Source organism: Symphalangus syndactylus, chromosome 10 (genome assembly GCF_028878055.3).
Source record: "Symphalangus syndactylus isolate Jambi chromosome 10, NHGRI_mSymSyn1-v2.1_pri, whole genome shotgun sequence".
NCBI classification, from domain to species: Eukaryota; Metazoa; Chordata; class Mammalia; order Primates; family Hylobatidae; genus Symphalangus; species Symphalangus syndactylus.
Genome location: NC_072432.2, coordinates 9,248,763 through 9,260,414, shown reverse-complemented (window position 1 = coordinate 9,260,414; position 11,652 = coordinate 9,248,763).

Below are 11,652 nucleotides of genomic sequence, written 5' to 3'. Positions count from 1 at the left end.
AAGTAATTTCATGTTTACATACACCAGGTGACACACGGCATATGTGAAATTATGGCACTTAGTAAGGAATATTAAAGGCATCTAATGCATAATGAAAACCGTGTATTGAAGAATAATTTTTCTTCTACTGTTTTATAAGTAGTTGACGAAAAGCTGACAGGAGAAATTCTTCCAATAGTGGAAGTACTCTCAGGTTTAATTCTCTTATAACAATTCTCCTATTATGCATAAAGTAAGACGGAAGAAGTCACTGGGTTATTATCTAAAGGAAAGCATAATCACAAAACTATTGCAATCAATGCTGCTGAAAATCGTTCTGTGGATAAAAAATTAATAATTTGATGTGAAGATACATTGAATTACAATTTTAGGTCAAGTTGATCTTTCAAAGACAGACTGACTACCTTTTTGAACAAAAAGAATATGCCACATGGTATAGTTTATGTCTACCCTTTGTCTAAGGAGGCAAAATAGATTTGAACAATTATTTAATTGAATCTACTTAACATCATTGATTATTTACTCCTAAAATAACTGCTACCTAAATATAAGGCTCTCTGTCTTAAAATTGTCCAGATCATTTCCTCAGATCTCCAAAATGCTTTGCTAATAATACATGCCTAAATAAATATACCTAATTAAGCAAAACAGTGCAGATTTGGCTCATTAATCCTCTTCATCAACAAGGTCATTTATTAAACAAATATTTTGTGCTAGCCATTAAAGGAAGCTTGTGCTAATGAGCCTTTCTCCTGATAAAAAATTGAGAGTTTGGAAGAGGCAGACCATGTTTTCCGCAGCCTAGGCCACACCACGTTACCTTTTTTTTTTTTTTTGAGATGGAGTCTTGCTCTGTCGCCCAGGCTGGAGTGCAGTGGCACGATCTCGGCTCACTGCAACCTCCGCCTCCCAGGTTCATGCCTTTCTCCTGCCTCAGCCTCCCGAGTAGCTTGGGACTACAGGCACCCGCCACTATGCCTGGCTAATTTTTTGTATTTTCAGTAGAGACGGGGTTTCACCGTGTTAGCCAGGGTGGTCTCCATCTCCTGACCTCGTGATCCACCCACCATGGCCTCACAAAGTGCTGGGATTACAGGCGTGAGCCACTGCACCCAGCCTTCTTTTTTCCTGAGATGGACTCTCACTCTGCTGGAGTGCAATGGCACGATCTCTGCTCACTGCAGCCTCCGCCTCCCTCCTGAGTAGCTGTGACTACAAGCAATTCAGCTGCGTCAGCCTCCCAAGTAGCTGGGACTACAGGCGTGTGCCACCATGCCTGGCAGATTTTTGTATTTTTTTGTAGAGACGGGGTTTCATCATGTTGTCCAGGCTGGTCTTGAACTCCTGACTTTAAATGATCAACCCACCTCGGCCTCCCAAAGTACTGGGATTACAGGCATGAGCCAGCGTGACTGAGCCCACATCACTCTTTAAGCCTTGCTTCCTCTGCCCAGTTAGACAGCCCACCTCTGCCCACACAGCACACCTTGTCTCAACTTCTATCCTTATTTGGTCCATTACATTATCGGGTGCAATTTCTGCTTCACAGGCAGCAACGTGCTAAAATCCTTCCAGGCACAGAGGGAACATCAGCTCCTTCATGAGTTCTTCCCTGATGTGGGTCATCCATGGTTCACTGTTTAGGGCAGCTTAAAAGAATGACATGTGTCCACATGTGCTAAAAATGGAAACGCCTGAGCTACACGACATTTAAAGGAAACGGGCGGAAGCACGTGCAGGTTATTCTCCACCATTACCGCCCGGCCCCCTTCTCTGCCTGCTTGGCCCTGGAAGGTGGCAGCTGATTGAGTTTGGCTTAGTGAATTCAGTAGAGATGTCTGGGAGGGAGGAGCGACTTCAGGTTTTCCTCCCCTGTGCCCTCCCTGCTTGGGCACCACCTCATGGCGATAACAGAGTTCCTCCTGGGTTCCTTGAACCCGGTGGCCTTTCTCAGGGTGCTGTCTCTGGCTGGGCTCCTTCACTAACACATGTCTTTATGTTGCTCTGGGTCCTGGGGTGCTGTGGCTCCCCACTTGCTGGTCTCTGGGGTCTCACTGTGTCTTTATCACATCCACCAGCAGGAGACACTGGAGCCAGGTCTAGTGTATTGAGATATTTTTTAAGTAGTTTGAATGACATCTCATGATTTTTATTTGTTCTTAGAGGTCTTCCAAAAGGCAAAGAAAAAGAATACTTTGTTTTTTTTTTTTTTTTTTTTTTGGCCAGGTGCAGTGGGCTCATGCCTATAATCCTAGCACTTTGGGAGGCCAAGGCAGGCACATCGTTTGAGCCCAGTAGTTCAAGACCCGCCTGGGCGACAGAGTGAAACGCTGTCTCTATAAATACTTTAAAAATGAGCCAGGCGTGGTGGCACTCACCAGTAGTCCCAGCTTCTCAAGAAGTGGAGGTGAAAGGATCACTTAAGCCCAGTGGCCAAGACTGCAGTGAGCCATGATCATATCATTGCACTCCAGCCTGGGCAACACAGTGAGACCCTGTTTCAAAAAAAAAAAATACTATTTTTATAACACAACAAAACATTTAATCTTTTCATTGTCATATAAGTCCATTGGATTCTGTTATTAAAAGTTACCATTTGTATAACAGAATGAAATGTATTTAATCTTCTAACTGTCATATAAGTCCATTGAATTCTGTTACAAAATCAAGATACATTACAGAATCTTTGAGGTCTTTTTTTTCCCCGTCTTAAAATGTTTCATTATTTTTTAATCTGAGGGATTATATCATTATCACGGATCCTTACTCAGCGATTATTCCCAATAATGCCAAAAAATACTAAAATAATGGAGATGGAGGCGATACGGAAGGCCTATGAGGTGATGTAAATGCCAAGCAAGTAATAGTTTCCAGTTTTCTTCTTCCAGTTTCCAAACGGTTGCACAATCTTCCGAGAAGTCTCGGAAAAAGACTGGCAGCAGCATCTTTGTGAAATGTCGTAGTTCTCATTGATCAGCGTTGAGAAATCAGAACTTTTTATTTTCTATTTTTTATTAATGACAAATCAGAAAACTGACAGAGGAAAACCATCCACACATATTAATCAGAAGATGGAGGCCAAGAGAAGGAGATGAGTTCTCTAGATGCCAGTGAAGTCAGAATGGATGTGTAAGTGAAATCGCAGTTGGTACATTTTCAGACGATGATACTCTAGATTCATTTTCTTCAGCCCAAGGATCCTTGAGTGATAGTTACCAGGGGCTGAAGAAAGAAGTAGGAGGAAATTTTTGGGGGTGATGGAAGTGTTTTATGAGTTGATTCTTAACATTTGTTATTCTACCTATACCTTTGAAAAGAATTATATACATGAAATGGTTGAACTTTGTTGTATGTGAAGCATGCCTCAATAAGACTGAAATTATGATTATCCATCACTGTATAACAAACTACCCCAGGACGTAGTGGCTTAGAACAACATACATTTATGATCTCAGCTTCTTTGGGTCCGGGATCTGGCACAGCTCGGCCGGAACTTTCCAGAGGCTGCAGCCAGCAGCAGCTGGGCTGTGGTTCCCCCATCGCTCAGCCAGGAAGGGGTCACTTCCAAGCCACAGGGTTGTTGGCCAGACGTGGCTGCTCACAGGCTGTTGGTTGGAGGCCGCCCTCAGGTCCCTGCCTCTCCATGGAGGCTTTCTACAACACGGCAGCTTGCTTCATGAAGCACCAACTCAGGAGGGCAGTGGAACCTGCTCTCTGGGCACCACGTTTTGTAACCTAATAATTGAAATGAGACTCCCTCACTTTTGCTGAGTTCTGCCGGGGAGAACAAAGTCACTAAGTCCAGCCCCCCCTCCAGAGGCCGGGGCACCCAAGGGTGGTGTGAATATCAGGGGACGGGTGTTATCGGCAGCTGTTTAGAAGTCTGCCCACCACAAATAGATCTCTAAGGACCACCAGGAACCTTTTCTCTAATGAAAGTTTACTTTTCATTACGTCTTTATTCTCACGCCTATAAATTACCTGTAGAAAAACTTTAAAATGTTTAAAATGTACAAATACAAAGGGTCTTTTGGACCCAGACAGCACATGACAACTATGTTTTCAGGTGTGCTGACGCCTCACTCTGCTGAGAGTTAACTGTGAGTTGGCTCCACCAAGAGCTCGTCGTTTGAGTCACACTGCGTGAATTTTGCTTCCTTCAAGAACCCTCACTGATAAAAACAATACATAGAATTTTTTTTTTTAAAAAAAGGAACTCAGTTTAGAAAACACCAAAAAGAACGAAGATGTGCAGTGAGGCTGGTGCCGCGTCACAGTGGCCCCAAAAGAATTCCTGGAGAGGCTGAGTGTGCAGAGGTCATGGTGTTCCCGCCCCTTTGCTGTATTTGGTTATAAACAAGCTGAAGGAATTGCTCGCGACACTGGCAAGTATTTCCCCCGATGCTGCTTCTGCTGTCGTTCATTCATTTCTTTCCAAACAAAATCGAGAAAGCTGAATACACATTTTGGTAATCAAAAGTTGTGGAGAAATAGAGTCTAAACCCTCCCTCTGGAAGTGAAGAGCTTCAAGATAACATTTGGCTGGTTTGTTTTCTCATGTTTACTCGGTCCCTTACCATAGGAAGGTTTTCGTATACAAACACTAAGCCGTGGGGGGCGAGGCCGCTTCGGGTACCTAAGACCCCATCCGCTGCACGCAGGGCCTGATTCTTCCATGCTTTCTCTGTGATTCAGTTTTAACAACATCACAGCTCAAGACTCATAAATTCCTTAGATGATTGTTTGTTCGTAACAACACAGATTTTAAGAGATAGCGAGACAGCCTGAACCCAGAAGAATAATTTACCTTCAGCTCGCATGTTCAGAAGTCACTGTGGAACTCCCAATAGGTGAAATCGTGTTAGATCTCTGAATTTTAAGGTAAATCGTATCAATCTTCAGATTTGAGAGAGATATGTAAACTAATACTGATTTTTGTATAAGGATCTAAGGGATGCCTCATGTTGACGATAGGACTGGCTTGGTTCTAGAAAACCTATGTAGCGATGGTGTTTTTAACTGTGATTTGAATTGATTTTGGACTCCCCCTTCCTCCTCCCCTTTCCACCCCGCCCCCCACCCCGCCCAGCCCCCGCATCACTAATTAGCTGTGTGACTTGCAGGCATTCCTGACCACTCTGTGAGCATCTGTTCCTTCTCTAAATTACGGTGGTATTTTCTTCATGGGCTTTTGCAAATATTAAACCAGAGAAGAAACCACTGCAGCCTGTTGCCTGTTCTTACTTTTCTCCCCCGTCTTTTTTTCCCCTAATCTTGCCTAAGAGAATTAGGTTCATTAAAGAATAGTAATAAGGAAATTACCCTATTGTGGCCATTTTGGCCAAAGCTATAAGGCTCTGAGGCTGTAATGTTCTCAAAACAATTTCTGTTTTCAAGGTATGTGGTCACCTAATCACTTCAATCCCCACTGGGTCCATAACAGAAGATTATCACTTTGCTAATTTTACAGATAAAGAATCTGAAGAGAAACGAAGACTGGCAATTTAGAAACACAGCTGTCACTCCAAAATTGAATCTACTTGTGTCTAAAAGTAACTATGTGTTCAATGCTTGGGCTCAAATAATAAAAGAAAGAAAAAGAAAAGAGAACAGAAAACTACAAAGTTGTTGCATAGATAAGTAAGTGTTATGGCTAATACATTTTTGTCAATAAGCTTAAAAAATTGAGAAAATTATGTTGAGAAAATTATGTTTCCTTTTTTTTGAGATGGAGTCTCGCTCTGTTGCCAGGCTGGAGTGCAGTGGTGTGGCCTCAGCTCACTGCGACCTCCGCCTTCCGGGTTCAAGGAATTCTCCTGCCTCAGCCTCCTAAGTAGCTGGGATTACAGGCACCCACCACCACACCCAGCTAATTTTTGTATTTTTAGTAGAGACAGGGTTTCACCATGTTGGCCAGGATGGTCTTGATCTCTTGACCTCGTGATCCACCCACCTCAGCCTCCCAAAGTGCTGGGATTACAGGCGTGAGCCACCATGCCCGGACATTCCTTTTTTTTTTTTTTTTTTTTTATGAAATGGTTCATTTCAGAGAAACTCTGACCTAAATTGTTGTGATATTATCATACTTTATCTAATGGTGTGAACCCAACATAGGAGAGATGGATAATTACGACTTTCACTTGTGTTCTCCTGCACTCTTGAAAATGTCCTCCCTCCAGACCACCTAACTCAGATAACTGCAGTGTCCTCTTTGATGAGATTTCTTCCCTATCTCCCTAACCCCAACATGGCAGAGCCGGCCACTTCTTCCCTTCAATCCCCGCAACCTCCTGGGCTTTGTTGTATGATAACTCAGTCAGAAACTCCTCTACTATTTCCTATTTCTCCTCTTTCTGGGCCATCAAGAACCACATACAAATTTAGAATTAGTTTCTGAACCACACTGTTTGCTGGTAACTATCCAGGTGGAAAGATGAGGCCAGTATTTCTAGCGTCTTCCTCATGGTGGTCCATCTTTTCAATTTCCTAAAACAACAACCTGAGCATGGAAATCCCCCAGTGATAGGCTTCGGTGGTTCCTCATTATTTCAGAATTAAAGCCAAAGTCCTTATCAGACCTCTGGTCTGCCTCTCCCGCCCTCTCTGCCACGGCAAACCTTCTGCACCCGACATCCTTGCCCGATCAGCCTGCCTGCTCTTCCACAAGCACCTCCTCAAGTGCACTGTTGCTACAGTGATTTGTTTGTTTAAAAAGCCTTATCCTTTAGTCTACGAAATCCTTTAGGTTTATCCCTAATCCTACCTCAAGGGGTATTTTCAAATCAAAAGACCTCACTCTCTCTGTCCCCTCATACCAGTAGAGCTTGCTTTATTGTTATAAACTTATCTTAGCGTACCTGGTATCAGAATTGTTTCCATCTGTGTCTTCCTCCAAGCTGACTTCTAGGACTGCCTAATTTACTCTCACGATGCTTAAGACAGTGTTTCAGACAAGGTAGGAAATTAATAATTCTTGTTTGACTGTACATAATCTGATAACTGAATGTATTACTCTTAACCCCAATTTTTTTTGGCCTGAGTTTGGGTCCATTGTCACATGTATGCCTTGTTTTATCCAACACTCCATGTGCCTTACCTCCTTATATCCAAATGCCCTCAAGTCACCTTTGCTTGGATATTTAACAGAGTTAAAGCATCACCTGGTCCTCATCTAACTTTTGACATCCTCCCCAAATGCTGCCACATCTTCAGTCTTTCCCATCTCAGGAAATAGCCCAGCCTTTTACCTCATTACTCAGGTCACAAAATAAAGTCATCTATTTTTCTTCGCCCTCACCTTCATTAGCATGTCCTATCAACAATCATCGCAGGCGGGGTATGGTGGTTCACACCTGTAATCCCAACACTTTGGGAGGCCAAGGCAGGCAGATCACCTGAGGCCAAGAGTTCGAAACCAGCCTGGCCAACATGGTAAAACCCCGTCTCTACTAAAAGTACAAAAATTAGCCAGGCATGGTGGCGGGCACCTGTAACCCCAGCTACTCTGGAGGCTGAAGTGGGAGAATCCCTTGAGCCCGGGAGGCAGAGGTTGCAGTGAGCTGAGATTGTGCCGCTGCACTCCAGCCTAAGCCACAGAGAGATACCCTGCCTCAAACGAACAAACAAACAGCAACAAAAACAGTCATCAGAATATATGAATATATATATCAGTATATCAATATATCAATATATATCAACAGAAAGAGATATATTCTATATTAGATATTATAGATATATTCTATTGATATATATCAAAAGAATGAGATATATATTGTTCTGTATATATATCAATAGAATAAGATATATATTGATATTGATGTGTATATATATATATCAATAGAATGAGATATCGAATATATCAATATATCTTAAATCTAACAGCTTCTCATGGCCCCGTCTGCGCTACCTGAGGGCAAGCCTCCATCACCTCTTATGTAGCACACTGCAGTAGGGACCCCCAACAGGTGTTCCTGCTTCCCATCAGGTCCCTGTACTCCATCTGCTGCCTGGCAGCTACTGTGCCCCTAAAGCGCCCCCGCTCTGAGTATCTCAGCGTGCTCACCCTCCCTGGCATGCGCTTGTTCTGCCATCCTTCACTGTCTCCCCTTCTCTCTAGATCCTCGCTTTCTCTCCCATCCTTACATACACGACTCCAAGTCCACTTCCATTCTGGATCACACTGTGTCCCAGTGATCTCCGAACATCAACTACTTTGTATTAAAATCCCTTCATTTCTGCTTAGGAATCATATGCTATTTGGTTTCCATGTTCTTCAGAAGTTATTTTCTACTAAGCTTGAACTGTCAGTAAAAGCTGACTCAGAAGCTGGACACTCATCCAGTGCTAGGAAATACAGGAGAAAAATATTTACTGTGAAGTGTTATTAATTATTTTACACTACCAGAAACTCGTGTTCTGCCTTTTAAATATTAGGTTGGTGCAAAAGTAATTGTGGTTTTTGCCGTTACTTTAAATGGCAAAAATTACTTTAAATGGCAAAAACCACAATTACTTTCAATGACTTTTGCACCAACGTAAATACTCAGAAGTTAACTAGTGGCCAGGGAGCTGTCAGCACAAAAGATCTGTGAAGCGACATGGCACTGCCATCATGAGAGCACTTCTTTCTACTTCTGTTTTGCTGTGAAACAAAAGAGGCCAAAGAGGAATCAAGAGGCGTAAACAGAAAAGGGACTTTCCGTGAGAGAATTTTTAGAAAAGGTTCTGTGAGGCCACCCTTGTTCTTGACGAAGGACCCCTGATGGCCCATCCCTGAGCCAACATCCCCTGGAAAGTGTGTGGAGAACCTCACAGACGGTATTGATGGTTTCTTGAATGTACTCGTGCTTATAATGATTGACGATATAGGTTGCCAAACAGAAAAAAAAGTCCAGTTTGCATCAACATATTCCTTGGATAGTTTAATACATTCTCATATGAAAAACAATACAAAAAATCAACCACACAAACCTTTATGCATTGCTGTCAATTAACTCCAAAACAGTAGATGTTGCATGACCATTTCTTTCAAGAGTATGATGCCCAGAGAGTGGCCAGGCTTCTGAGTAATCTCCTAATAAGATGATGCCCTAACTCTTCACTGGGTCATGAGAGCAAACATTTTGTTGGGTTGGTGTAAAAGTAATTGAAGTTAAAACCAACCACAATTTTTGGTACTTTTGCACCAAACCTGATACATAACTTTTAAAGTTATCCAAACTGTACACTATTCTTTGTAACTATTTTTTGTGTGTGAAAATAAGCTAATTAAGAGGAAATCTAATAGAGTTGAAACACACTGCACTTTTACCCTGTCCTGTTAAAGGGAGTTGACTGCTAAGTCATGACATCTAAATCAAGATCCCACTTGGTAGTAGTGCACCTGAATCCTGTGTCCCAGCAGTACATTGAACTGAAAGTATGGTGCTGGACTCACAAATGTAAGAGCACACACAAGAGCTAATTGTAGCAGGCATGTATTGAATGTTGACAGCATTAATAAATCAAGGGGAAAATGTATACTTTCTCATATAATGTTTCATTACTTAAATTATTTTGAATGTATAAGTACATGTGTAGTCATTTGTTAATTTTCTTATGGAAAGGGTCTGGTAGTGTAGTTTTTGTTTTGTTTTGTTTTGAGACAGGATCTTGCTGTCACTCAGGCTGGAGTGCAGTAGCATACTCGTGGCCCCCTGCAGCCTCAACCTCCCAGATTAGAGATATTCCCACCTCAGCTTCCTACGTAGCTGGGACCACAGGCATGTGCTGCCATGCCTGGCTAATTTTTTGTACTTTTTGTAGAAATGGGGTTTTACTATGTTGCCCAGTCTGGTCTCAAACACCTGGGCTCAAGTGATCCACCCATGTTGGCCTCCCAAAGTGTTGGGGTTACACCTGTGAGCCACTAGACCCAGACTGGGAGTGTGTATTTCTTTGATTCTCAACACAGAAACTGGCATGTTGTTAAGACTATAATAAGAACTCAGTATGTATTGGTTGATCTGACTAAGTCCCTATATAACTTGGTCATTACATGACTATTATAAATTTTATACATTTCACATAGATGGATTTGAGATACATTCATTTAAATGTGTAGATTGTTTGGAGGTTCAGTGTTTCTAGTTGAAATACACTATTTTTCAAAGTTATGGCAGTGATGCCTTACATTCATATAGGGATATAATTTAAAATGTTGGTTTCCACACTATGTTCTCATATAATCACTTTTATAAAGTAGATTTTTTTGTTTTTTCTTCAACTTTTATTTCAGATACAGGGGAACCTGTGCAAATTTGTTACATGGGTATATTACATGATGCTGAGGTCTGGGACACAAAAAATCCCGTCACCCACGGAATGAGCATAGAACACAGTATTTTTTGTGGTTTTTTTTAGAGTCAGGGTCTCAATCTGTGGCCCAGGCTGGAATGCAGTGGTGCTATCATAGCTCACTACAGCCTCCAAATCCTGGGCACAAGCAATCCTCCTGCCTCAGCCTCTAGAATAGCTGATTACAGACATGTGCCTCCATACTCAGCTAATTTTTTTATTTTTAGTGGAGATGAGGTCTTGCAATGTCGCCCAGGCTGATTTCAAACACCTAGCTTCAATCAATCATCCCACCTGGACCTCCCAAAGTGCTGAGATTACAGGCGTGAGCCACCATGCCCTGCCAATGAAGTAGATATTTTTAACCCCATTTCATAGATAAGAAACCCAAGGCTCAGCAAGTGTGAATGTAATATCCAAAGTTGTATATTTTATGTAAGAACAGTTAGCCCTTAAACCACATATCCTGAGTTTTAGTTCAGTGGGTTTTTTAGTTTGTTTGTTTGAGACGGAGTCTCACTCTGTCACCCAGGCTGGAGTTCAGCGGCATGATCTCAGCTCACTGCAGCCTCCCTTTCTCGGGTTCAAGGGATTCTCCTGCCTCAGCTTCCTGAGTAACTGGGATCACAGGCGCCCACCACCACACCCAGCTAATTTTTGTATTTTTAGTAGGGACGGGGTTTCACCATGTTGGACAGGCTGGTCTTGAACTCCTGACCTCAAAAGATGCACCCACCGCAGCCTTCCAAAGTGCTGGGATAACAGGCATGAGCCACCGCGCCCAGCCTAGTTCAGTCATCTTTACACTGTGTCTTGGTTAAGTGCTTTTGATTCTTCATAAGCTAACTTTCATTCCGTTTTACAATTATTTTATTTAATTTTGCTGTTTCTTCCTAGTTTCCTAGATAATCATCTTCAATTAAAAAAGTGCATAATAAAAAAAAGTGTGTCAAAGTGCTACCATCTCATTGATCCTCTCTCTTTTTTTCTTTCTTTCTTTCTTTCTTTCTTTCTTTCTTTCTTCTTTCTCTTTCTTTCTTTCTCTCTCTCTCTCTCTCTTTCTTTCTTTCTTTCTTTCCTTCCTCCCTCCCTCCCTTCCTTCCTTCCTCCCTTCCTTCCTTCCTTCCTCCCTTCCTTCCTTCCTTCCATCCTTTCTTCTTTCCTTCCTTCCTTCTTTCTTGCTTTCTTGCTTTCGTTTTTTCTTTCTTTTCCAAGGTCTCTCACTGTTGCCCCCAGGCTGGAGTGGAGGGTGTGGTCATGGCTCACTGCAGTCTCAACCTCCCAGGCTCAAGCAATCCGCCTGCCTCAGCCTCCAGA